This window comes from Labeo rohita, chromosome 21, assembly GCF_022985175.1.
Source record: "Labeo rohita strain BAU-BD-2019 chromosome 21, IGBB_LRoh.1.0, whole genome shotgun sequence".
Taxonomy (NCBI): domain Eukaryota; kingdom Metazoa; phylum Chordata; class Actinopteri; order Cypriniformes; family Cyprinidae; genus Labeo; species Labeo rohita.
The window spans coordinates 26234321-26260258 of NC_066889.1; positions in this window are offsets into that span (position 1 = coordinate 26234321).

Here is a 25938-nt window from a genome sequence, read left to right on the forward strand (position 1 = left end):
TTTAAAGGAACAACCCCTTAGAATGAGATGATTTTTGCAGAGCTCATTTTGACAAGGTAAAAAGGGTGTTGTTTTACAAAACCATTGAGAATTTTTAATCAAAGTATATTAGAGACTTTTCATTAAGACCCTAAAGAATCATATCAACTTGTGGAAAATGGGCATCCGATGACCCTTTTAAAAGTAATTTATTTCTGTGATGCAAAGCTAAATTTTCAGCATTATTACTCCAGTCTTCAGTGTCACATTATCCTTAAGACGTTTTGGCCCTTGTTGTTTTTACTTGACTCTTTTTCTGCTCCTATACTGCCACTCTGTGATGTAATAAACTTTACCTGTTATAAAACGCGGTTGACACGTTTCTGCAGCCCTGTACACCCTAGTGAACATCCAGCACGCTCGCTTCCTGTTGCAAAGGTCATGAGTTTGATGTGTGCCTCAAGCAAAAGTGGAACTCGTCAAAGTCTTGCTCTGAGTATATTAACACCTTTGGTAATTCACATACAACATTCTGCCCTTTTCCCCTGGTTTTGTTTATTTCCAATTAGCTTCTTGTGGTGTTTATGTCATATGAGCTGCCCGCAGGCAGGCTGAGAGATTTTCAAGGCATTGGACTCTGGCGCTCTGGGGCCATTTGATGGAGCGGGCTGAGACTGCGGTAAAGGGAAAGATAGAGGGCGGAAGAGAGAGAGTCAGACAGGAAACCCCAAACCGCTCGTTGAGTTCAGCTTTTATTCACTCACCCCTCCATCTGGGCATTCAGAAGAGTGCATGTGGCCTAATACCCTTTTCATTTCACAGGCAATTTGGAGAATCATCTTTTGAAGAAAAATGGTTTCTATTTGGCCTTAAATGGGCAAAGACACTTCAGAAGACTTGTAGATTTATGTTAGGCATTTTAAAACATTAAAAGTGGCATTTTTAAAGGAACAGTTCACCCCAAAATTATAATTATGTCATTGTTTACTCATCTTAAAGGAGAAGTTCACTTCCAGAACAAAAATGTACAGATAATTTACTCACTCCCTTGTCATCCAAGATGTTTATGTCTTTTTTTCTTTAGTCGTAAAGAAATTGTTTTTTTGAGGAAAACATTTCAGGATTTCTCTCCATATAATGGACTTCTATGGTGCCCGTGAGTTTGAACTTCCGAAATGCAGTTTAAATGCAGCTTCAAAGGGCTCTAAATGATCCCAGCAGTGTCTTATTTAGCGAAACGATTGGTCATTTTCTAAAAAAATTGACAATTTATATACTTTTGTACCTCAAATGCCTCTTGTCTAGCTCTGCATGAACTCTGTGAATTCCGGTTCAAGACAGTTAGGGTAGGTCGAAAAACTCCCATCTCATTTTCTCCTCCAACTTCAAAATCGTCCTACATTGCTGTAGAAGTACCAACTCAGTGTTTACAAAGTGAACATGCAAAGAAGATCAAACGCCTATTACAAAAAAGGTAAAACAGCAATGTAGGATGATTTTAAAGTTGGAGAAGAAAATGAGATGGGAGTTTTTCTGCCTACTCTAACTGTCATGAACCTGAATACACAGAGTTCACGCAGAGCTAGATAAGACCCTTCTTCCTTGGCTGGGATCATTTAGAGCCCTTTGAGGCTGAATTTTGGAAGTTCAAACTTGCGGGCATCATTGAAGTCCACTATATGGAGAGAAATCCTGAAATGTTTTCCTTAAAAAACATTTTTTTCTTACAACTGAAGAAAGAAAGACATGAATCTTGGATGACAAGGGGGTGAGTAAATTATCTGTAAATTTTCTGTAAATGTTTTAGAAGTAATCTTCTCCTTTAATGCATTTAGAACATAGAGCTAGTTTGCTCAATCATTGTTGCTCTTTTCCAATGTAAGTGGATAGGGACTGGGGCTCTATAAAGCACCATAAATGTAGTCCATAGGACTCATGCACTACATTCCAAGATTTCTGAAGACATACAATGATAATAAATAAAATAAAAAGCACACTTAAAATGTTCCCTTCCCCTGTAGCTCTCAAAAGTGTTTTGCATTTGCATGCATTCATAACATCAAGTTTTGAGTCAGTGATGACATTGAATCAGTCATATTTAATGTCACTGATGTCAAACCTGACTTCATAAGACTTAAAATATAATGCATATTATAGTCATATGGACTACTTATATGGTGCTTTTTTGGTCATTGTTGGAGTCAGACAGTATCAGTCTCCATGTCCTCCACATTTTGGCAAAATATCTAACATATTGGTCATTCTACAGAAATGGTGCAAACTGCTGTTCCACAACCCAAAACACATTTCAAAAGCATTTAACAATTCAAATCTAAGATGTTTACTAAGATCATTCTATTATCCATTGAAACGCACATTAATATTTAGAATATCAATAAGCTTAATAAAGTCATTTATTTGGTACTTTTAAATGGAAGGTGGCTGTCCCAAACTCTAACCCAAAAATGATATTGAAATATTTTTTTCATTTTATTCCATCGTTTTTTTTTTTTTTTTAAACAATGTTTTACAATTTACAAACAATTGTTTTAAATCTTTTTGATTTTGTGAAAAAAGTGAAGTTCAAAAAAATATTTTTCTATTTTTTTGAAAATGATGAAACTTTTTGTTAAAAATGTGTGAAGTTGATAGCGTTTGGTTCAGTGTAAATTCAAAACTAATGAATTCATAACACTGAAATCAGCATGCAAGAAAAATTGGATTTAAAATACAACACATCTCATAAATTACCCTTGAAATTTTGTTAAAATTGTAATTATAATTGATTTACCTCTTTTTTTTATATAAAATAGCAAAAAATATATATTTACAAGGTATATGTATATTGACCTTTTAATAGGTCAATATAACTTTTTATATTAAAATATATATCACTGTGTTTCAGTAGTGACAAATTTGGGGAGAGGACAAATATTCCAAAACGTCCTGAAAATACAATATGAGAATTAACTGTACCTTTGATATTATACAATTTGCATGCAAACAAAATTTGTGGAAAACAACATTTTTTGAAGATATTTCCAACACTGACCTTGCACTAATTCTGTAAAATGGCCCATATACATGCATAAATAACTTTGAGAACGCTGTTTCTTTAAGAGTTGCATATTTTGCAGTGAATGCATATTTGCAGTGCTCCCAACTTTACTTATTGCCTTATCAAGTTAATTTACTATAAATATTTGCCAATAATAGTCTGTGTGGATACCGCAAGCTATAGATGCATTATAAAGAAAATAAACCAGAAAATTCCTCTTAAAACAGTCACATGTAAAAAGACTGACGGCAGTGAGACAAGGGCAGAATGAGGTCAGCTGACTTTAAAGGACCTGAAGGAAGACGTAGAGGAGCTCTGACATTCAGGTCTGTCTTTGTTAAACTGAAACTGTGGTTTGTAAATCAACTTTTTAAATTCAGACTCTTTGCAATTGGTGGTAGAACGGCATGTAACCCGTAGCCTGATGAAAAAAAGCTTTTCCAATTTCCAATATGAAATAGAAAATAGAGCAGAAAAGTATGAGGTACAAAGCACATGAAATTTGGAAACAGCAAGAGATAAATAAATCATTTTGTGGAGAGAGAGAAGGAAAAAGGAAAAGTGTGTGTGGAGTAATTTTGCAGAAGAACTGTTTGTACTTGAGAATGTATTAGTCTGCTGAGATGCGCTTCTGTTTGTCTTTGTAATGAAACGTTGCAACTGGGTGTTGAAAATAAAACAAAAGGTCACAGTATAACTGTCTCGACTCAGATGTGTGTATCAGGAGGCAAGTAAACATTCCTCTTGCAATGCATGCTAAATACTGATAGACTAGCGAATACAGCACAAACGTAACAAAATAATGTGAGTTTAAGATCTCCAAATAACTTAACTAACTCAAGATGTAAATGCAAGAAGTTATTTTTTAGAGTTGAGTTAGAGTTAATCTGTTGTAATTGTAATTAGCTTTATATAAAAGCTCTATCTATATCCTATGGGTATATTTGTTTAAAATGTCTTTGTGCATGCGTGTATGTCAACAGAAGGGTAAAAACTGAAAAAAAGCTCAAGAGGCAAACACTGGGGCAAAATGACAGAATACAGCAGCGTGTGAAGGGCTTTGAAGTGATGTTTTGAGAGCAGAAAGACTCTTTCTTCCCTATTTCTTTTCGCGTCTTCTCTTTCCTCTGATGTTGACGGCAGACGCTGACATTGAGTGTCAGCCTGTGTTTTCCACGTTAGCTTCTTTGACACTCACGCGGTTTATCATAAACATTGTGAACACGCATCTCTTTATGAATTCAGCCACTGCCTGTGCCTGAATGACACGCGCATTATGCGCATTCAACAGATATTTGAGCCATATATTAGAAAATTATATGAATATATCAAATAAAAGTGATATATTTATTTCTTTGTATATAAATAAATAAAAACAAAATCATATAAAAAGTATTTATATAATATATTCATAAAAATATAATAATAATGAATATATTAATAATATGTACACATACATTTATATACACATACATGTATGTTATATATATGTGATGTGTTGTGTATTAAATATATAAATATATACTAATTTATATTCTTATTGTAATATTTGTAAAAAAAAATCAGATTTCAACAAACAAAAAAATTAAATATAAATATATTAAAATATATATCAATGATATACAATACAAAATACATGTATATAATTGTATACAAAATGTCTTAAAAATACATTTATATAAAAGTATTTATAAAAAATAATGAATTTATGAATAATTTATGAATTATTATAATACATTAATATTATACACAGACACATATATTACAATTCTGTAAAAATTATATATTTATATAATTGTATACAAAATGTCTTATAAAATCCATTTATATGAAATATTTATACGCATGGTATATTCATTCAAATATAATATATAAAATATAATATAGTAATAATTAATATTATAATATATTATTATAAAAACATTTATTAATGCTATATACTGCATTACAACTATATAAAATAAAAATTATTATATATATATATAGTTGTATATAAAATGTCTAACAAATTTATTTTATTTAAACATATTTATAAAAATAATTATTAATTCATAATATATTATATTATGAATTATTATAATAATTCATTAATATTATACACACATATTAAACAATTATATAAAATATTTATAAACAATATATTATTTAAATATATATTTAGAATAATTATTGTTACATTATATCAATTATAATACATTTATTATTGTTATATATGTATAGATATATATACATATATATATATACACACACACACACACTGTATTACAATGATATAAAATAAAAATTCTATATTTATATAGTTGGCTATAAAATATTTATAAAATAATGTATTAATTAATATTATATTACAACAATTTATGAATTATTATAATACATTAATTAATATTATACACACATTTATATAATTGTATAAAAAATGTCCTATAAAAATACATTTATATAAAATATTTATAAACTAAATATTAATTAATAATATAATAATTTATGAATTAATTTAATACATTAATATTGTACACACATATTACAGTTATCTAAAATATAAAATGTTTATCATGTATTTAAAATTTCTTATAAAGTACATTTATATAAAATATTTATAAACAATATATTAATTAATTATATATTTAATTAAACTATTAATATAAATAAATTAATAAATATAATAATTTATTAATTAGTTTAAGAAATTAATTATATACAGTATATAGTATTACAATTACAAAAGATGATATTTATATAGTTGTATATAAAATGTCTCAAAAATATTTTTTAGATAAATACATTTTTATATTGCAGCTATGCAGCATATTCAGAAACCTGTTTGACAACACTCATCATTTTTGCAACTCTTATGATTTAAATAAACAGCAGATATTCTATAGAGAGTAATCATTAGCACATGTTGATGTGTAAAGATGTCTGTGTGTTAATGCTCCTGTGAGCTCTGACAGTGCTGCACTTCATGCAGTGCTGCAGGGCTGTTAATCACACACACACACATATGTGCCCGTCCCTCCACACATTCACTCGCAAGTTCATGTGCCTTTCTGTCTCCATAGCAAATGAATCTCCAGCAGCATGAATTATACATGAGTCTCTATCTCTCTCTTTATCTTCGCCTGCTTCTAGACAGAGAAAGAGCAAGCAGAAGAGACCGACAGACACAGACGCTGTCTTAAAGGTGGCAGCTCTGTGTGTGCATGTATGTGTGTTCTCGTCATACTATCACTTGACAACTCACTGTTATTTCATGCCACCTGCTGCTGACTTCCTGTCCCCCCCAGGAAGTGCCTCTTCACCTTAATGAGCATTCAGCCACCGAGCAACAAAAAAAATGAAAGATGGAAAAAGAGGAGAGAAAGAGATGTGATTAAAATAATTGCATGATTATTAATCAGTTTGCGCATCTGTGGGTCTGTACGGCTCGCACATACACTAAATTAATAAAACAGGTGATGAGGTGAAAACATGACTGCAAATGGAAGTTTATGCAGTAGCCTTTATATAATTGATATTTATATTTTATAATTTAAAATATGTATTTATTATTTATATTTTTTGTATTAATTTTAAACATTAGAACTTGCATATTTAATAATAAAGTAAGCAGCTGAATAAAATAAATACATCTAATATTTATCTCTCTCAGTCATTTGCTCTTGGTCTCTATGTGTGCTGCTTAAAATATAATATCATATATGTTATAAGTAATTATTATTAATATTATAGAGACACATAATTGCAATTTTATAAAATAACGATATTTATATAATTGTATATAAAAAGTCTTAAAAAATACATTTATATAAAATATTTATAAACAATGTAATAATAATATATTTATAATAATTAACGTTGTGTAAGTCAATTATAATACATTTGTTATTTTTATATATACTGTATTACAAATATATAAAATAAAAATGATATATTCATATAGTTGGATACAAAATGTCTTAAAAATACATTTATGCAAATTGAAGTTTATGCAGAAGCCTGAATATAATTAATATTTATATATTATATAATTTATAATATTTTTATTATTTATATTAATTTTAAATATTAGAACTTACATATTTAATAATAAGGTGATAATAATAATTCATAAAAGGCCGTATATGATAATCATGTACTGTATTTGAATTATTCTTTTAATTAATTCTCCCTCTTGCTCTTTTAGAAGTCCTGAAATACAGTGATTAAACCGAACTAGTATCACAAAACACACACACAAACACGCACACATATACATTTTTTTTCTCACTCACTCATTCTGCTCCATTTTCACTTTAAAGCGAAAAGAAAACAACAGCGGATTCGTTTAACTCTCCCAGCAGACATCACAAGCTGACCCAGTTAAAAGTGTGTGTGTGTGTGATACCTGGAGAGAAGCGAAATATCTAGAGCTCTACTTCAACCAATTAACACAAATGAGGTTTATGCTGATTTCTGTTTTTATTTTTGGAATTCCTTGATATCGTTAATTTTTGTGCAGTACTTTTATGTACCATGTGGTTTATTTAAAAAGAGAATATTCAGTGGGAAATAACCATGGGTGGGATTTTCTTTTGATATTAATGGCTAATATCATTTTCTGCTACTTGCACAATCATAGTTATGGCAAAAGAAAAACTGCTGAGTGTTTAACATTTTGAAAATACTGTATATTATCACAAAATACATGGAGTAAATAAAAACTACATTTGCATGTACAATGTCATATTTGATAAGGATTCAGCCTTGCTTATGGTGTATATTATGGAGATTTTACTTGCAGCCAATGGTAGTGTGTTCCAGTGTTTTAGCATGCGTTCCAGAGTCGCCCCCAGGGTATTCTGTGATGTCAGGCTGGAGGGTTTTCTGGCTCAGAGCAACTCCAGAAGCGTCCAGGAGGGAGCTGGAATGAAACCAGTGAACAGAACGTTAGACACAAATAAAATATTGGAACTGAGCGCTTGTGGCATTTTAATGCAGTATATAACGGGTGTTTTTTCATGGTCACTTTTGCCCCTGTGTACTTTTAGAAAATAAACCAAAAACATCAAATTTCCTCCACACCTCATATTATAAGTAATGTATGTGATGAAAATGGCATTTTAAATATTTTTGAAATGTTACTAATGTTGCTAAAGCTCATTTATAGCTAGATTTTTTGTGTGATAAATATAATATGTAATATAATAATATATATACTTTTTGCTTAATTTGACAAGATTACAGCTGGATTGGAATTTATGTACAAAAAAAGTGTACAAAATACAAATATACAAAAGTGAGATTTGAAGAAAAAACTCTTTGTGCCTGAAATAGTTCAAAAAGGCATATGCAAAAAGTTGCAAAAAAGTCCTGAACATTGTGAGAATGAAAATAGACAATAAAATAAAAAAAAATCAAATGTGAGATATTGTATATATTTTACTATATAAATATTAATATTTCTAAATATTTTTACTATTTAAAATAACGGTTTTCTATTTTAATACATTTTAAAATATACTTTATTCCTGGGATTTCAAAGCTGAATTTTTTTGCATCATTACTCCAGTCACATGATTCTTCAGAAATCATTCTAATATTCTGAATTTGCCCCTCAAAACATTTAGTATTATTATTATTATGTTGAAAACAGCTAAGTATATATTTTTCTCAGGTTTCTTTGATGAATAGTAAGTTTAAAAGAACAGCATTTATATGAAATAGAATCTTTTGTAACATTATAAATGTAATCCCTTTTGATCAATTTGAAGCATCCTTGCTAAATAAAAGTATTAATTTCTATAATTTCTTTCCCAAAAAAGAAATTACTCTAAGCTTTTGAATGGTATATTTGGGTAATGTTACGAAAGCTTTTTATTTCAGATAAATGTTGATCTTTGGATCTTTCTATTAATCAAAGAATCCTGAAAAAATGTGCTCAACAGTTTTACAGAAGGAACTTTACATTAAAACAAAAATCTTACTGTTCAAAAACTTTTGACTGGTAGTGTATATATATAAAATATATATATATATAAATAAGTGTTTAATCTCAAAACCTAAATTCAACCTACATTATTTGTATGTTATGTCACCTGTATATTGTGTGTATGTTATACTCAGTGGAGGAGTAATCAGTAAGCTAGTTTTGTAGTCAGTTCTACTAGGCAATTATACACTTAACCTTAAATGCACTAAAACTCACCTTAGATATATCAAACCATCTAGTTTATCATTCTAAAGCATTGTTTAGAACATTTTGCATCTATGTATAAACATCCTAATGACTAAATCAGAATGAAAAAGTCATTGTGAAGAGGGAAAGAGGTAACACACATTGCGATGAATGTGAGAGCAATTATACAGACCTTTCCTGTCTGTGACACACACACACATTCTCATACTGTCACACTCTCCCTCCGTTCTGCGCCGTGAGAGAGAGAGAGCAGAACTAAACGCTTGCTCTGCTGTGCCCTGCAGTCTTTAATTGGCTTCTCCAGCCTGTCAGAGGAGGAAAAGGGAATAGAGAGAATAAAAGAGAACAAGAGAACCACCTTACAGAGGAAAAAAAAACCTGAGAGAAAGAGACTAAGACAAATTGCAGGGAGTTTATATAAATGCATTCAGTGTATGCGAGTGTGTCCCCTTTTAAATAGCCACTACAGAAGATTAGATCCTTTGAGGACAAAGTATTATTACACTCTGAAGGTGGATGCACATACAAAATATAAAGAAACTAAAATGATAAACAATGAAACTCTTAGACTAACTGTTGTATTATCATAATTGAATCCCTAAAGGTATATAAACAGCTCCGCTTCAGCCTAACTTGTATGTTTTTCTCTTTATTCAGATTCTCCAGGGGATCTCTGAGTCTCGACCCCTTTCAACGTCCCTGTGCACATGTGAGCTTTAGATACGTCTACTGAGAAAAAGAATGAGCGTGAAGGAGGGTGTCAGACTGTATAGTGCAAGGTAACAAAATTGAACCTGTTTAAATGCACAAAGCTTTGACTGCTTGCACTTTAGACGACTTAGATGTGTGCTACATGCATGCATTGTATGCTCCAGTTATAAAAAATAAAACAGTTCACTTTTTTTACATTGTTTGCCAAGCACAATGATTATACTCTGTAAAGAGGTCTACACTTCAAGCTATGCAATGCAACAAAACTAGAAAGTTTCTAACCAGTGAAGCTGACTACACTGCAAGTGACATGATGCAATAAAACTATGCTCATAATTGTTAAAGCTGCCTACACTGCAAGCATGCAAAGCAACAACACAAGAATGCTTGTAATCAACAAAATAGTGAACACTGCAATCTATGCAATGCATAAAATGTTTCTTATAATCAATAAAGAGGACCACAGTGTAAGCAACATGTTGCAACACATCAAAACTAGAACATTCCTGGTATAATCAAAGTTTTGCAAGCATGCAACACATGCATGTCATCCTAAATATGACATATAATAGACATAGAAGCTAGAAGCTGTCTTCACTGCCATCATGCAATCCAACAACACTAATTTTCCCATTATAATCAACAAAGCTGTCATATAGCAAATGAGCCAACAAATCTTGCAAGTATGCAACACATGCATGTAAACAAGCAATGCAACAAAGCTTAATTTTCTGCAAATAATAAGTGAAGTTGTACACACTGAAAGCATGCAACTTAAGTAAAAGTTTAAATGAAATGCAACCTCTATAATCAACAAAACAATCTACACTGCAAAATGCAATGCAGCAAACCGTTTCCTACAATTGGTGAAAATTACATTGTAAATTACATTTGTTGCAAGTGCAACAAAACTAGAAAGTTTCTTTTAATTAATGAACAAAACTAAAACATTCCTGTTATAATAAATAACATTTTTGCAAGCATGCAAATATGCATGCAAACAAGCAATGCAACAAATCTAGAACATTTTAGTTGCATTGCAAGCAATTGCAAGAATCTATAAATTCTGTAGTAAAATACTGCACAAAATACAGTCTAAAATGCAAGTATGCAATGCATAATGATAAAAACTAGAATGCTCCTGGTAAAAACAATAAATCAGTTTATCACAAACATACAACACACACACAAAAAAATGATAATATCAACAAAGATGCCTACAAAGTTGCAAGTGAGCGACATGACCAACTAGCAAAGTTGCGCACTTGCAACTATATTCACCAAAACAATTTACACTGCAAGAAATGCAATGCAACAAACTGTTTACAATCAATGAAAATGACATTGCAAGTGCAACAAAACTAGCAAGTTTCTTATAATGATTTTATCAAGTGAGCGATGTGACCAACTAGCAAAGTCATATGCTTGCAACTATAATCAGTGAAACAATCTACACTGCAAGAAATGCAAAGCAACAAACACTTTCCTACAATCAATGAAAATTACACTGCAAGTTTTGTTTTTATAATTAATGAAGTTAACTACACTGCATGTGATATGATGCTACAAAACAAAAACATTTCCTGTTATAATAAAAAAATTTTTGCAAGCATGCAGCATATGCATGCAATTGAGCAATGCAACAAATCAAGAACATTATAGTTGCGTTGCAAACATGCAACACAAAATCTATGAATTCTGTAGTAATGTGCAAAAAACTGTATAAAATGCAAGTATGCCATGCATAATGATAAAAACCAGAATGCTCCTGTTAAAAATAATGAATCTGTCCATATCGCAAGCATGCAACACACACACAAAAACTTAAACAGTCTCATAATGATCAACGAAGCCATCTACAAAGTTGCAAGCGAGCAACGTGACCAAGCTAACAAAGTCGCGCACTTGCAGCGCAAACCGCACTGTTGATTACAACCAGAGTGCTGTGAGTGTGAAGTAAGTGGGTAAATTAGCGGCAGAAAGAGACAGAAAAAAGAGAGACAAACAAGAGAGATGTAATGAGTCTAAAAATAAACCGTGTGAAGAATGTGCGAACACTTGCTGCTGCTGCTGCAAAATGTCTCGTCAACGTCTCCCATGAGCTACGCGATGACACAAAAAGAACAATGTGAAATAAAACACTCTCATTCTCTTTTCCATCATTTCCCATTTCTCTTTTTCCCTCCAGTAGTCGTACTGGTGCTATTGATCGTAATCTGTCCGTGTGTTTTGTGAGGTCTCTCTTGTTTTTTAACTCCTACAGTAAATATACTTTGACTCAAGCTCCTAATTTGTTCCCCGGAGATGTTTGTGTAACCTTCCCTTCTTGCTGCCGTTGCTAGTCAGTGTGAGGGGTGTTTTTTCCAATGGGTTATGAGACTTGCACTGTAAATTTACCAGCATAACTCTGTGTGAGATCTTAATGACTACAGAACTCACAGAGAGAGACAGAGCCGCTTTCTCTGACATACACATCCCGCAGGCTAAAGGATCCTATAATGGCATTAGGAAACAAATACTGTGGGGTAGAGAAGAGATGGAGTTCATCTCTGCTATATTTCTTTTACATAGCAAGAGAATAGTGCATCAAACGCTAATGCTACCTAGTTTTGGAGCCCAGGGGCTCGCTAAAGACCATACTTAATGTGTTTTAAATGTTTTCTTTATATATACACTATCGTTCAAAAGTTTGGGGTCAGAAAATATATTTAAAATGTTACAAAATATTTAAGTTTTAAAGTAAATGCTTTCTATTCATTAATGAATTTTTTTTAAAAACGTATCATGGTTTCCACAAAAATATGAAGCAGCACAACTTTTTTTTAGCATTGATAATTAGAAATGTTTCTATTTCTGAATGATTGTGTGACACTGAAGATTGGAGTAATGATGCAGAAAATTCAGCTTTGCATCACATGAATAAATTACATTTTACAATATATTAATAAAAAATACAGTTATTTTAAATTGTAATAATATTTCACAATATTACAGTTTTTACAGTATTTTTTTTTTACCAAATAAATGCAGCCTTGGTGAGCATATATGTAAATATCTATATTTTTCAAAAATCATAATTTGATTCACAGTATTGAATTTGAGCACTACATTTAAATAATAAAGTTGAATTTGAAACTGAATAATAATAAAAATAATTTTAAGTGCTAAAATTAATTAAACTAAAATATATATAAATAAAAACTAAATAGAAGAAATATAAAAAAACTAATAGAAATTACGAACATGTGTAACAAAAAATTACTACAACTTAAATCTTAATTAAAATTAACATTAAAATGGAAAATATAAAAATAAAAGCTGATTCAAAATAATAAATACTATAACTATACTTTAATAATATTAAAATAACACTTCTGACATATAGGACATATAGACAACTAGAGTTCATTTTGTATTTCTGTGCCGTTTAGGGACAGGGTCTATCTAAAATAGCACCAAAAAAATGAACAGAAATATGTATAAACTTTGTAATCAAACTTTCTGTTCAGAATAATGTACATAGATATATACACAGAATATCTAGTTAACTTGCCAATGGCGATTTTTGGGTTTAGGAAACCTGTCTGGAAACCCAAATTTTTGCAATTCCATTTGGTGCCACTATTGGCACTAAAGTCGCACCTCACCTTTAATACATGCTCGTAAACACACACACACACACACAGCACCACCTGTGTTTCTATGTTTTGTTGTGCATGAGTCACTCTCTTACATCATCACAGTGGGACGTCTGGACTAACTTTGTAGATGCCAACGAGCCCATATCAGATACGCTCAAAAAAAAGTCACGACAAGCTCACAGACACACATTCAGAAACACACTTTCTGGCTGTGAAGCGTGTGTGTGTGTGTGTATGTGAGAGAGAGAGAGAGGCTCCGGGCCGCAGTCCAGAGACTAAATGAAGGGCAAAATGATGGTGGAAGTTGTGACCTCGATCCGCTCCACAGGTCAAACCCGAACTGGCCGTGATAAAGAGAGGTCAAAGGTCATGGATGCATGAAAGAGCACAGTAATATTGGGAGATCAGATGATGATATGTGTAGTTTACAGAGGAACAGAAAGAAAAAGTAGAAAGATGGAGAGAGGAGGGGAGATCTGGCAGTGCCGGACAAAACAGATGGACCCGAGTGTGTGTGTGTGAGTGTGTGTGCGTGTGCTGTTAACGTGTCCAAGTACTGCACTCATAATGTGAGAAAGAGAGAGAGAAGACAAAAAGAATAAGAAAGAATGCCAAATAAAGTAGAAGTGCGCAGGTGAACAGACAGAAGATTGAAAAAACTAAGTTTAGTGACGTTTGTGGCTGATTTTTATAATTTATTTATTATGTTTATGCTAAGCAAATCCAGTTCTGTATCTAAACCAAATCATCTCATAAAACTCTTTTTATTTTTGCAATTATAATAACGGAATAATTCACCCCAAACAAAGATAATTAACTGAAAATGTACTCACCCTCAGACTATCAAAATAGATGAGTTTGTTCAGGGTTGCCAGGTTTTCACAACAAAACCCGCCCAATTACTTTTTAAAACTAGCCTTAAACTAGCCCAATCGCGTTAAAATCGCATTATGGGAGGTAAAATACATGTTTTTTTGGTAGGGTTCCCCAGTAAAATTTGCATTCCAGAGGTTGTTTCAACCCGCAGACATGAAAAAAAACCAGTGACAGCAGTGTTAAAGCAAAAACCTGCATGTTCATAAGAAACAAATCATCATTTAAACTTTAAATTGTTGCTTCTGACCAAAATATGGGTCCATAATTCACAATGCTTCCTCCAGTGTAAAAAGCCCTCTTAAAGTTTTTTTTAAAGATTTGTTTTGGACTGTTTTTACAGTTATTTACAGTGCTTGATCTGTGCATATTTATCTCCTGATTCAGACAAGACGACTTTATCATTGGGAAAATCAATATTTACTGGAAGCAACACCTTCACGTTGGATTTGTTTCTTACAAATATGCAGCTTTTCACATCAGACATTAATTGATGGACTGGAGTGGTGTGGATTACTTGTGGATTATTGTGATGTTTTTATCAGCTGTTTGGACTCTCATTCTGACAGCACCCATTCACTGCAGAGGATCCATTGGTGAGCAATTGATGTAATGCTAAATTTCTCCAAATCTGATGAAGAAATAAACACATCTACAGCTTGGATGGGCTGAGGATGAGTGTTTTCAGCAAATTTTGAACTTTTCCTTTAAAGGAGAAGTCCACTTCCAGAACAAAAATTCACGTATAATGAATGTCATCCAAGATGTTCATGTCTTTCTTTCTTCAGCCATAAAGAAATTATGTTTTTTTGAGGGAAACATTTCAGGATTTTTTCTCCATATAATGGACTGCTATGATGCCCTGATTTTGAACTTCCATAATGCAGTTTAAATATGGCTTCAAATGATCCAGAATGCGGTTGTAAACGATATCAGCAGAGGAATAAGGGTCTTAACTAGCGAAACGATTGGGTATTTTCATAAAAATAATACAATTTAAATACTTTTTAATCTCAAACGTTCATCTTGTCTTGCTGTCCCTGAACTCTGTGTATTCTGGCTCAAGACAGTTAGGGTATTTTGAAAAACTCCAATCGTATTTTCTCCCTAAACTTCAAAAATCATTTCAAAATCATCCTGCATCACTGCAGAAGTACCGACCCAGTCTTTGCAAAGTGAACATGCAAAGAAGATCTAACTCCCTTAACAAAAAAGGCAAAACAGCGATATAGGGATATAGAGATATTTTGAAGTTGAGGGAGAATATGAGATGGGAGTTTTTCGACATACCCTAACCGTCATAAACCGGAAAAAAACAGTTCAGGCATAGTAAGACAAGACGAGCATTTGACATGAAAAAGTATATAAATTGTATTATTGTTATGAAAATAACCGATCGTTTCGCTAGATAAGACCCTTCTTTCTTGGCTGGGATTGTTTACAACCGCATTTGGGATCGTTTAAAGCCGCATTTAAACTACTATTTTGGAAGTTCAAAATCGGGGCACCATATCAGTCCATTATATGGAGAAAAATTCTGAAATGTTTCCCTTAAAAAAACAATTTCTTTACGACTAGAGAAAGGAAGACATGAACATGTTGGATGACAAGGGGTCAGTACATTATCTGTCAATTTTTGTTCTGGAAGTGGACTTCTCTTTTAAAGTCAAAATCAAAATTCGTTGGTGCTTTCATAGCAAAATAGTTTTAATCTATGTAATCTTTCATCAGAAATCAAATACATTGCTCTCCCTCTGAGAGTCACTGAGGCCATGCAAGCTATATGATAATGTAGCCATTAGCCAGATCGCAGCATGAGTGGGCAGCCTGCAAAACAACAGCCGGAGACTTCTGGCAAGAACACGCATTTGCTTCTGTGAAGCCATTCAGAGATTTTGGATGCCAGAATAATGAACTTAAAGTGAACTGCAAAAAAGTTTCACAATGAAACGGCAGTAAGTGCATCATTTATTAATATTACTCAACAAGGCCAAAAGACAATAGACTGGGAAATAAAAATAATGCAGTAAAATACAGTTAAAACAGTAAAATTGTTTTCTACTTGAATATATTGTAAAATGTATCTTATTCCTGTGATTCAAAGCTGAATTTTCAGCATCATTACTCCAGTCTTCAGTGTCACATGGTCTTTCAGAAATCATTTTAATATGCTGATTTGCTGCTCCAGACACATTTATTATTATCAGTATAAAAAAAGAGTAAAGAGTAAAAAGAGCTTTTCTCAGAAATAACTTCACACTAGCCATTTCTGCTACGACTTTTAATCAACTTGGTGTCACCAACTCTACTGACTTAGGCTAAAAATAAAAGGAAATGATCAAAGCAGGCGGCTGCTCACAAAAGAGTTTTACCAAATCACAAAGAATTCAGAATCTACATGCAAACTTTAGTTAGATCAACAATAAGACAGAGATCCCTCTCATTACATCCTATCACAAGATACAATCCCTCTGAAAGTCATGCAACAAGGTTCATTAACACAGACAGTTTGGCTTTAACCATCCGTCTCGGTGCAGTAACACGTCTAAATCAGACATGACATTAAAGAGCAGTGGATTCACAGCACTGGAGGTGCAAACACGCGTGTGATTACAGCTTTATATTGTTCTAGGCATCAGGTAAGAAAAACATCAAACAACAGCCCCTGATGGCACGTTTATCACACACACACGCAATTAAATCACACAGCTGTCCAGAGCTGATAATAAGTGTTGAAATAGCTTTACAGCGCTGTTGTCATTTACACACTCCTGGAGTGTGACCTTGTGTTAAACAGTAATTGGATCGGATCTCGCTCTCTCTCTCTCCTAGGATGCTTTGGTTTCGGAGACAAAATGGCTCATTTCAACTTTAGATCTCCTTTCTGTCTGGTACATCTGACAAATAATGTCCATTAATATTTTCAGTGAGTTTTTAGGTTAAATTTATGACTGTCAGTCTATTCATATTAATTAAATAAATTAAATAACTTGCAATTAATTGCATTAATCAATAGCATTTTCCCCTAATAATATTTTATATTATTAATAATAAATATTATTAATAAGTAATAATAATTAGTAATATTTTTCTAAATGAACTGAAAATATTACTTTAATATATACAAATAAATTATTTATATATTATAAAACAAATAATATATTTTGTTCTGTTTTAGTTTTATTTTTCTTCATCCTTTTCTTCTTGTATAATTTTGGTTGTTAAATACGCAAGCTTTTTTTCCTTTTATGTAATAAATCACACAGCACATGATTTTTATGCGTTTTTTTGAAATACAGCATTAAATATTCTGTATGGAAACAGCAAGACTAATGCATGAAATAGATCATTTTAACCGAAGAAGCTGTTTACTCCATTAATGTGCAGTTTAATTATTATATGTCATGTTGTAAAAGATATTTTCTTCATTATATGGACATTTTTCCTTTTGAAAAATAGCTAAATTGACATATTATTCAAACCTAACTGAAATATTACTTGCTTATTAATACATGCGAATAAATAATTTAAACATAGTTTTTAAAAATAATATATGGTGTAATTTTCATCTCCCTATTCCACTTTAGTTTTCATATTCATCCGTTTATTCTTGAATCGTTTTTTTTTAAATATTCAAGCTCTGATATATATATATTTTTTACATAACAGGCAATTAATTGCATAATTATGCACATTTCAAGATATAACGTTAAAAATGCTGTATGAAAACAGCAGGACTAATAGAAAAAAAATTAGTATTTTAACCAAAAATTCACAGTATAATTATTACATGTCATGAAGGATATATATTGACTTTTTTCTCTAAAAATAAATTTAACAAATATTATTAAAACATTTAAATGACTCAAATACATACTAGACTGACAAATATTATTCAGGCTGAACTGAAATATTAGTTACTTATTAATACATACAAATAAATAATTTATATATTTACAATAAGAATAATATATGGAGAATTTTCATCTCCCCTAGTTTTTCTTCATCCGTTTCTTATGAATATTTTTTGTTAAATATTCAATATTACTATTATTAAGTCAAGATATTTTTTCTAAAAATAAATTTAACAAAAATATTTCTAAATGATTACTCAAATACGTTATTACAAATAAATTAATTATATATTGTTAAACAAATAATGTTGTAACTTTCATCTCCCTATTCCTGTTCCTGTTTAGTTTTTTTTTTTTTCTTTATCCTTTTCTTTCTGTATATATTTTTAAAAACATTTGGTTAAATATTTAATCTTTGTGTTATTTTTATTTATTTATTTATTTATTGACAATTTTACAGAATATGTCAATTAATTTCATTAATCGACAGCATGGTTATGTTTTCATGCAAATTTCAAAACACATTTACTAAATAATTTACTGAATTATTCGCTCAGAGAAGAAAAATATATGTACAGATATACATGGAACAAAACTGTCAGTTGGTTAACTAAAGTGCTGATGTGTCGCACATGGACGGACTCACACCTGCTCACTCACACAGCACGAGGCAGCTGTTTTATTGAGTATAACCTGGTATCTCATACACATATGTTTGTTCAAAAGGTGAGAGGCGTGTGTTTTCTCAAATGACCCAAGCGTATCAGAGCGGGAGCGAAAGGACAGAGCTAGATTTGAATGCAGCCTTGCAAGGAATTAAACCCCTACAGGCCCGAGCTACAAATCTGGTGCCAATGCCAAAGCTGTCCAACACTACACGACCCAACGAGAGCATTTCTGCTGCATACTAAACAGCCTGGACAAGACTGTGTGTTTCTCTAGACCCTTTAATAATGCCACACATCTGGAACCACTTCGAGCATTTCCATGGCAGAAAATGCAGCTCTGGGCCAGAAAACTCAGATTTACAAGTCTGCGGAAAAAGTATTTCAGGACAACAACAGTCTGGCAAGAATAAATAAATCATAGACAATTGAAAAAAGGAATTGTTTACTCCATAAACATTCGGACATGTTATATGGACATTTGTTTTTTTACAAATACAAATGTATTTGACAAACGGTGTTCAAAATTAACTTAAAAATATTACTTTTATAAAAGTATATACAAATACATTTTTAAATATACTGTTAAAAATATGTTGTAATTTTCATTTCCCTATTCTGATTTTATTTTATTTTATTTTATTTTATTGATTTGTTTTGTTTTGTTTAAATTGCCAGTCATTAATATTCAGCTGGAAAATATATACTGTATATATAGAATACACAAATTAAAGTAAACTGTTTATTGTAAAAAAAAAAAAACAGCAATGTAAAAATACAGTTATTTGCTGTAATCAGGAGATACAGGAGAATGCTGTAAATTAAATTAAATTGTAAAATTTACAGTAACTGGCTGGCAAACCTTCGGCCAGTATTTTACTGTAAATTTACAGGAATTTCTTTTACAGTGATGTTACAAATATTTGTACACATATATTATATTTTAATAAATATTTTGTCATTTTTTATTTTTAAGATAATTTTCAAAGATAATAGGAAAAGGATGAAACAAAAAAAATCTAAAGATTTTTATGAATATTTTAAGATAAGATAATAAGAAAAAGATAAAGCAAAAAAACAAGCATGAGAAGAAAAGGATGAAGAATAAAAACTATATATCATTTTTATGTATTTTAAAATATTTTCATAATTTATTAAATATTTTTAAGATTACATGGATAATAAGAAAAGGATGAAGAAAGAAAAAAAAACAACAGCTTGTTTTAACTTGTATTGGTGTTTTGTTGTTTGAACAGTATTAAAACAAATCTTCAGCATGTCAAAATATGTCAAATGCTCTAAGCTTGGTGGACATCTCCTGAATATGTCATTCTCATTTTTACAGGTTTCTGTAGCAATATTTTAGAGCAGCCATTGTAAAATATTTAAATGGGGGCGGGGCCGGGTGAAATATTTGGATCGTTTCTGGAATAATATGTGATTCGTGACTTGCTCATTTCTCCACCTTCTCTGTCGATCTCTCTCTCGCTCTCTTCTTGCCCCTCCAGCGGGGCGGAAGAAAGAGGGATGAATTTTTCATGAGGATGGAGAGCCAGGAGAAGCAGCCGATGGAGGCGTGTGAAAATGCACAGTGCGGTTTGGGCCTCAGGCGGCCATAGCCTTTGATATTAAAGAGTCACTTCATGTTGGATTTGTTTATGGGGAAAAAATGGTGAGAAATGGTTCATTGGTACATATTTAAGCAAAACAACATGAGCCAAACATGCACACACATAACAGCATTTATGTATGCATGCAGATGGCAGCGTGCATACATAACTCATGTCATAAACTGCAAGGCACAACAAAACGCCCACCCACTCCTCACAAGAGACTAACTGCATTTCCCCTCTGGATGTGTGTTGGTGATCAGATTTGCACAGAGCATAGCAATTCTACTGAGATAGAAAGCTTTATTATTGTCTGTATGTTTACAGGTGGATTATATTTAATGTATAGGTAGGAGTCAACATTGTTTGAACTTTCTAATATGAATGGATCATGAATTCTTGCAATTTGGTATAATAAGGTTGTGGAGCTGTACAGAGTTGGACACACAAATATTTGATCTTTCAAAGACATATATACAACCTGATGAAAATTAAAGTGTGGATTAAAAAGAGATCACATTTAAAAGAATATTTCACCCCAAAATTTTAATTTACAGAATATTTACTTACCCTCAGGTCATCCAAGATGGCACATGCAGTGCAACTGCACTCATGGCGACCCGAGTTCGAATCCCGCCTTGAGGTCCTTTGCTGTTCCCCTCTCTCCTCCCAGTACTTTGCTGTCAGCTCTCCACTGTCGTCTCATAATAAAGGTGTAAAAAGCCCATAAATATAAAAAAAATAACTGATTTGGCATGAAATCACTTGCTTACCAATGGAAGTGAATGGGTGCTGTCAGAATGAGAGTCCAAACATCTGATAAAAACATCAGAATAATCCAAAAGTAATCCACACCATTCCAGTCCATCAGTTAACATCTTATGAAGGTTAAAGCTGCATGTTTGTTAAAAATTGATCAGATTTATCATTCTGATGTTTTTAAACTATTGCTGTAAGCCAGTGAGTCCATAATCCAAAATAACGCATCCTCCAATGAAAAACTCCATCCTCCTGATTTAGACGAGACTGGAAGTTAAAGGATATTTTAGCCAGAAACAACGTGAAGTTAAAAATGTCTTAATGAAGCATTTGTTTCTTACAAACATGCAGTTTTTTGCTTTACAAGATGTTAATTGATGGATTGGAGTTGGGTGGATCAATTGTGGATTGTTGTGATGTTTTTATCAGCTGTTTGGACTCTCATTCTGACGGCACCTATTCACTGCAGAGGACCCATTGGTGAGCAAGTGATGTAATGCTACTTTTCTCCAAATCTGATGAAGAAACCAACTCATCTACATTTTGGATGGCTTAAGGGTGAGTAAATTTTCAGCAAATTTTAATTTTGAGGGAACTATTCCTTTGAAGTAAACTTTTGGAGATTAATAGAAATTAGAAGATAAAAAAAAAATCACACATTCACAAATTCACAAAAAAAAAAAAAAAAAGCAAGAGAAATGCAGTGGTCATAAAACAGAGTTCTGTAACAATAATGTTTGAAATGCCTATAGTCTATCACAAAGTATTTTTTGAAAAATATAAAGTATGTATTGCCCAGCACACACTGGAGTTTCGAACTACAGACTCACCACAGCATTGATACTGTCCACTTTGAAGTAATAGAGCAAAAGCAGTTCAAGTTGTGTGTCAAATGTCAATTTCAGCCGTCAAACACATTTTATGTCATGCCATGCACTTATACCGACTTCTAGTTTCAGGATGTCAAACCATCGTCAGGTGCTGTGGTTTCTTTCTGCGGTTCATCTCTTGAGTTGTTTTTATGTCCGTGTCAATAGGAGAGAGCGAAAGCTTGTATGAGAAACTCTCAATCTCCTACCGTGTGTGTGAATATGTGCATTAATATTTCATGCCTACTAAAGGTTACTTATGGACAAAACCATCTATAATTCATGCCCTCAGAAAAGTCAGATCCCTACACATGACATTTAGTTTGTTTGTTTTGAATAATGCATGACGTCTTTTTAAATGTGTTTGATTTTTGAATAATTAATTTCAGGCAGCCCCTCTTGGATAATTGGCACTTTTGTGTTTCTTTCTCTTTGATCTGTTTGTTCTGTTCGCACTATTCTCTCTCTCCATCCTCTCATGTCTTTCATCGTTCTAATGGTGATGTAACAGCAAAAGCTGCATGCTGTTGAACTATCCTGTTCTGATTACCCAGCATTCTCCCACACATCCAAACAGCCCTTTGAGATCACTGACGAGGAGAAATTTTACAGCGTTAAAGACCAAAGAGAACAGCATTCACATTGCATTTCACTTCCTTAACCTGACATACTTAAGAGTGAAATGATATTCAGCAAGAAATAATGTATGCTGGGCTTCATCCGTTGGCACTGGACTAAATCATGAGGAGGATGCATGTTTGGCTATTTAGCATCAGTATAACTATTTCTCACACGTGGCGTTGGGAATTTGAACAAATCTGTTATCCTTTGGAGGGATATCTAATAATTTCTAGGGACTAGAAATATCAGAAAGACTTGAGCAACCAAACAGCAATAAGCTGAAATATGGTGGCCGAGAGAGCTCAACGCGCTGCAATAAAAATATGCAATAAAAAAAAAAAGCGAAATGACCCTTTGCAAAAACCCGCCCTCCTTAGTTACCGTTGCTGTGTCCGACAAACAATGGTGCTCTCACACTACACATCATGTTCTCACGCAGTGAAGAAAACATTAAAAATGTTGTTGTTGTTTTTTTTTAAGAAATTCAAACAATAAATACCGTTTTGTGGCTCTTTAATGTGTCATAACAGATCACTGTATTGCCTTACTGGATCAGTCTTTTCTGATTTACTTAATGTATGAAATAAACATAAATAAAAATCAGAAGGTATTTTATTTAAACCGTGGAAAGATGGCAATACACATTTTTTTCAAGTTTAAGTCCACCGAAGTTAATCTACTCTCCTATCTGATTTATTTGTCAGACAAAATGGCAGATTCAGTGTTCTGATTGGTCAGATCACCTGTCAATCAAGCTGTTTACGAAGAGTCAATTAAGAAAACATCATCAGTTTGAAATAATACTCACGAATAGTCACAATGTGACTAAGTACAAAACACTGCAAATACTCACAACACAATTAAATACAAAAACACTTCAAATACTCACAATACAACCAAATACAGAAATGTGCTGCAAATACTCACAACACAACCCAGAAACAAAAACACACTGCAAATACTCACAACACAGCCAAATACAAAACACCCTGCAAATACTCACAACACAACCAAATACAGAAATGCGCTGCAAATACGCACATTACAACCAAATACAAAAACACACTGCAAATACTCACAACACAACCAGATACAGAAATGCACTGCAAATACTCACAACACAACCAAATAAAATAACATGCTGCAAATACTAACAACACATCCAAATACAAAACACACTGCAAATACTCACAACCAAATACAGAAACACACTGCAAATACAGTACATCCAAATACAGAAATGCGCTGCAAATACTCACAACACAACCAAATACAGCAATTTGCTGCAAAAATAGAAAAAAAGTCACTCTAGTACTACAAAATTGACCACATTTGAAATTAATGGGAAGCAAGTTTAAGCTATTTTTGTATTTTTTACATTTTTAGCTAAATGTTTTTGTTTTTTGTTTTTTTTGGTCAACTTCAAATTCGGTTTTGATTTTCATGCAGCTTTAGAGTAAAAATGTTTTTGAAAATCTTTCACTTCAGCAATAATCTGCCAAGGATCTTCTCTAAAAACAAACCACAATTTAAACCTGTACTAAAAAGTATTCAAGATTTACGCAAGTTAAAGTTGGAAATTTCATAATTTCATTCAAATATATTCAAAAAGTTTTTTGCAGAAATGGATTGTTCTATAATTATAATTTAGTACTATAAAAGCCACTAAAAAAGCAAAATAATAAATAATAAACATTATCAAACTGAAATAAACTACATTCATTTCACTGGAGAAAAAAAACCCATCACTTTTGACTGCCACATGAACAGCATCAGAAGGTTAATGCACTCATGAATTGTGCACAGTAAGACATTTAAATAGGGTCTATTCAATTTTGTCTCTTATGAAACAAACCAAAATGGGTTTTCTTGAGGTTAAACACAGGGTTGTTTTATTCTTTATGATCAACTTAAAAGACCTCTCAGAAGATTGAAGCACACATTAGACAGACTAAAATAACATTGCACACACAAACACACATCTCTACAGCTTTAACACACTCTTCCACATTCAACGCACTGCTTGTCTCCAGGGCTCGGACAACCATGAATCTATTCCTCTGTCTCTTCCCCTGTTTGAAGGTGGAAGAGTGGAAGCTTACTGCTGAGAGCAGGGTGTGTGTGACGTGTGTGTGAGAGCGAAAGCGTTTTGATGGTTTCCCATTTCTCACCTCATAAAACAAACCAAAATGTCAGAGTGAAGGCAACAAAGAGGATGATTTATAGGTGTGTGTGTGCGCGTATGTGACTCCCCATGCTCTTCTTTCCATAAAACCGCCTCACAGCTCGTGTTGAGACATGTAACCTTGGAGATTAAATTAGGGGCCAAAAAATATGGGCAGCTTTATAATCGATTTTGAAATAACAAAACAGAAGTCCGTGAAACAACAGCTGGATAAAAAACAAAAAACAAAAAACTAAAACTGCACTGTAATTTTGGGTTACATTTACAGTAAAACACAGGAAGCTGAGGTTGACTGAAATTTACTGTAAAAAAAAAAAGAATAAAATGAAATAAAAAAATAAAAAACAGTGACGTTGTCAGTCATCTTGTTAATTATATCTACAATATAATGTTAATATCTGAGTTAGCTAAATTAAAAAAACATAACATCCCATAACTAGAAACTACCAATTTTTAATAAAATCTAAAACAAAGCAATGTTTGCAAATTCAGAATTCTTCCCCTGTTAAAAAAAAATATATATATTTAAAATGTGTTGTCATAAAATTATATATTGCTATTTAAAATGTTCTGTAAATTTTTTTTACAGATTAGGTCATACTTAATTTGTCATTCTTTTAGCATAAATTCATACTAATCAAATATAATAATTTAACTATAGTTTGCTGTAGACTTATTGCCATTTAAAAATGTATATAACATTTTTCTGTAGATTATAATATTATAAAACTGTATTAGTATTCAGTTAACATAAATACTTTATTTTATTTAAATATATTTTACAGTATTTTAAAGATGACTTATTTTAAATTATTTCGCTATAAATTATGTGTCTTATAATTAACCAATTCTCTGAAGCAGTATTTTTTTGTTAATACACACACTGTTTACAGTATGGAAAGAGATTTTTGAGAAACAGGTGTGATAGCCTATGAAGT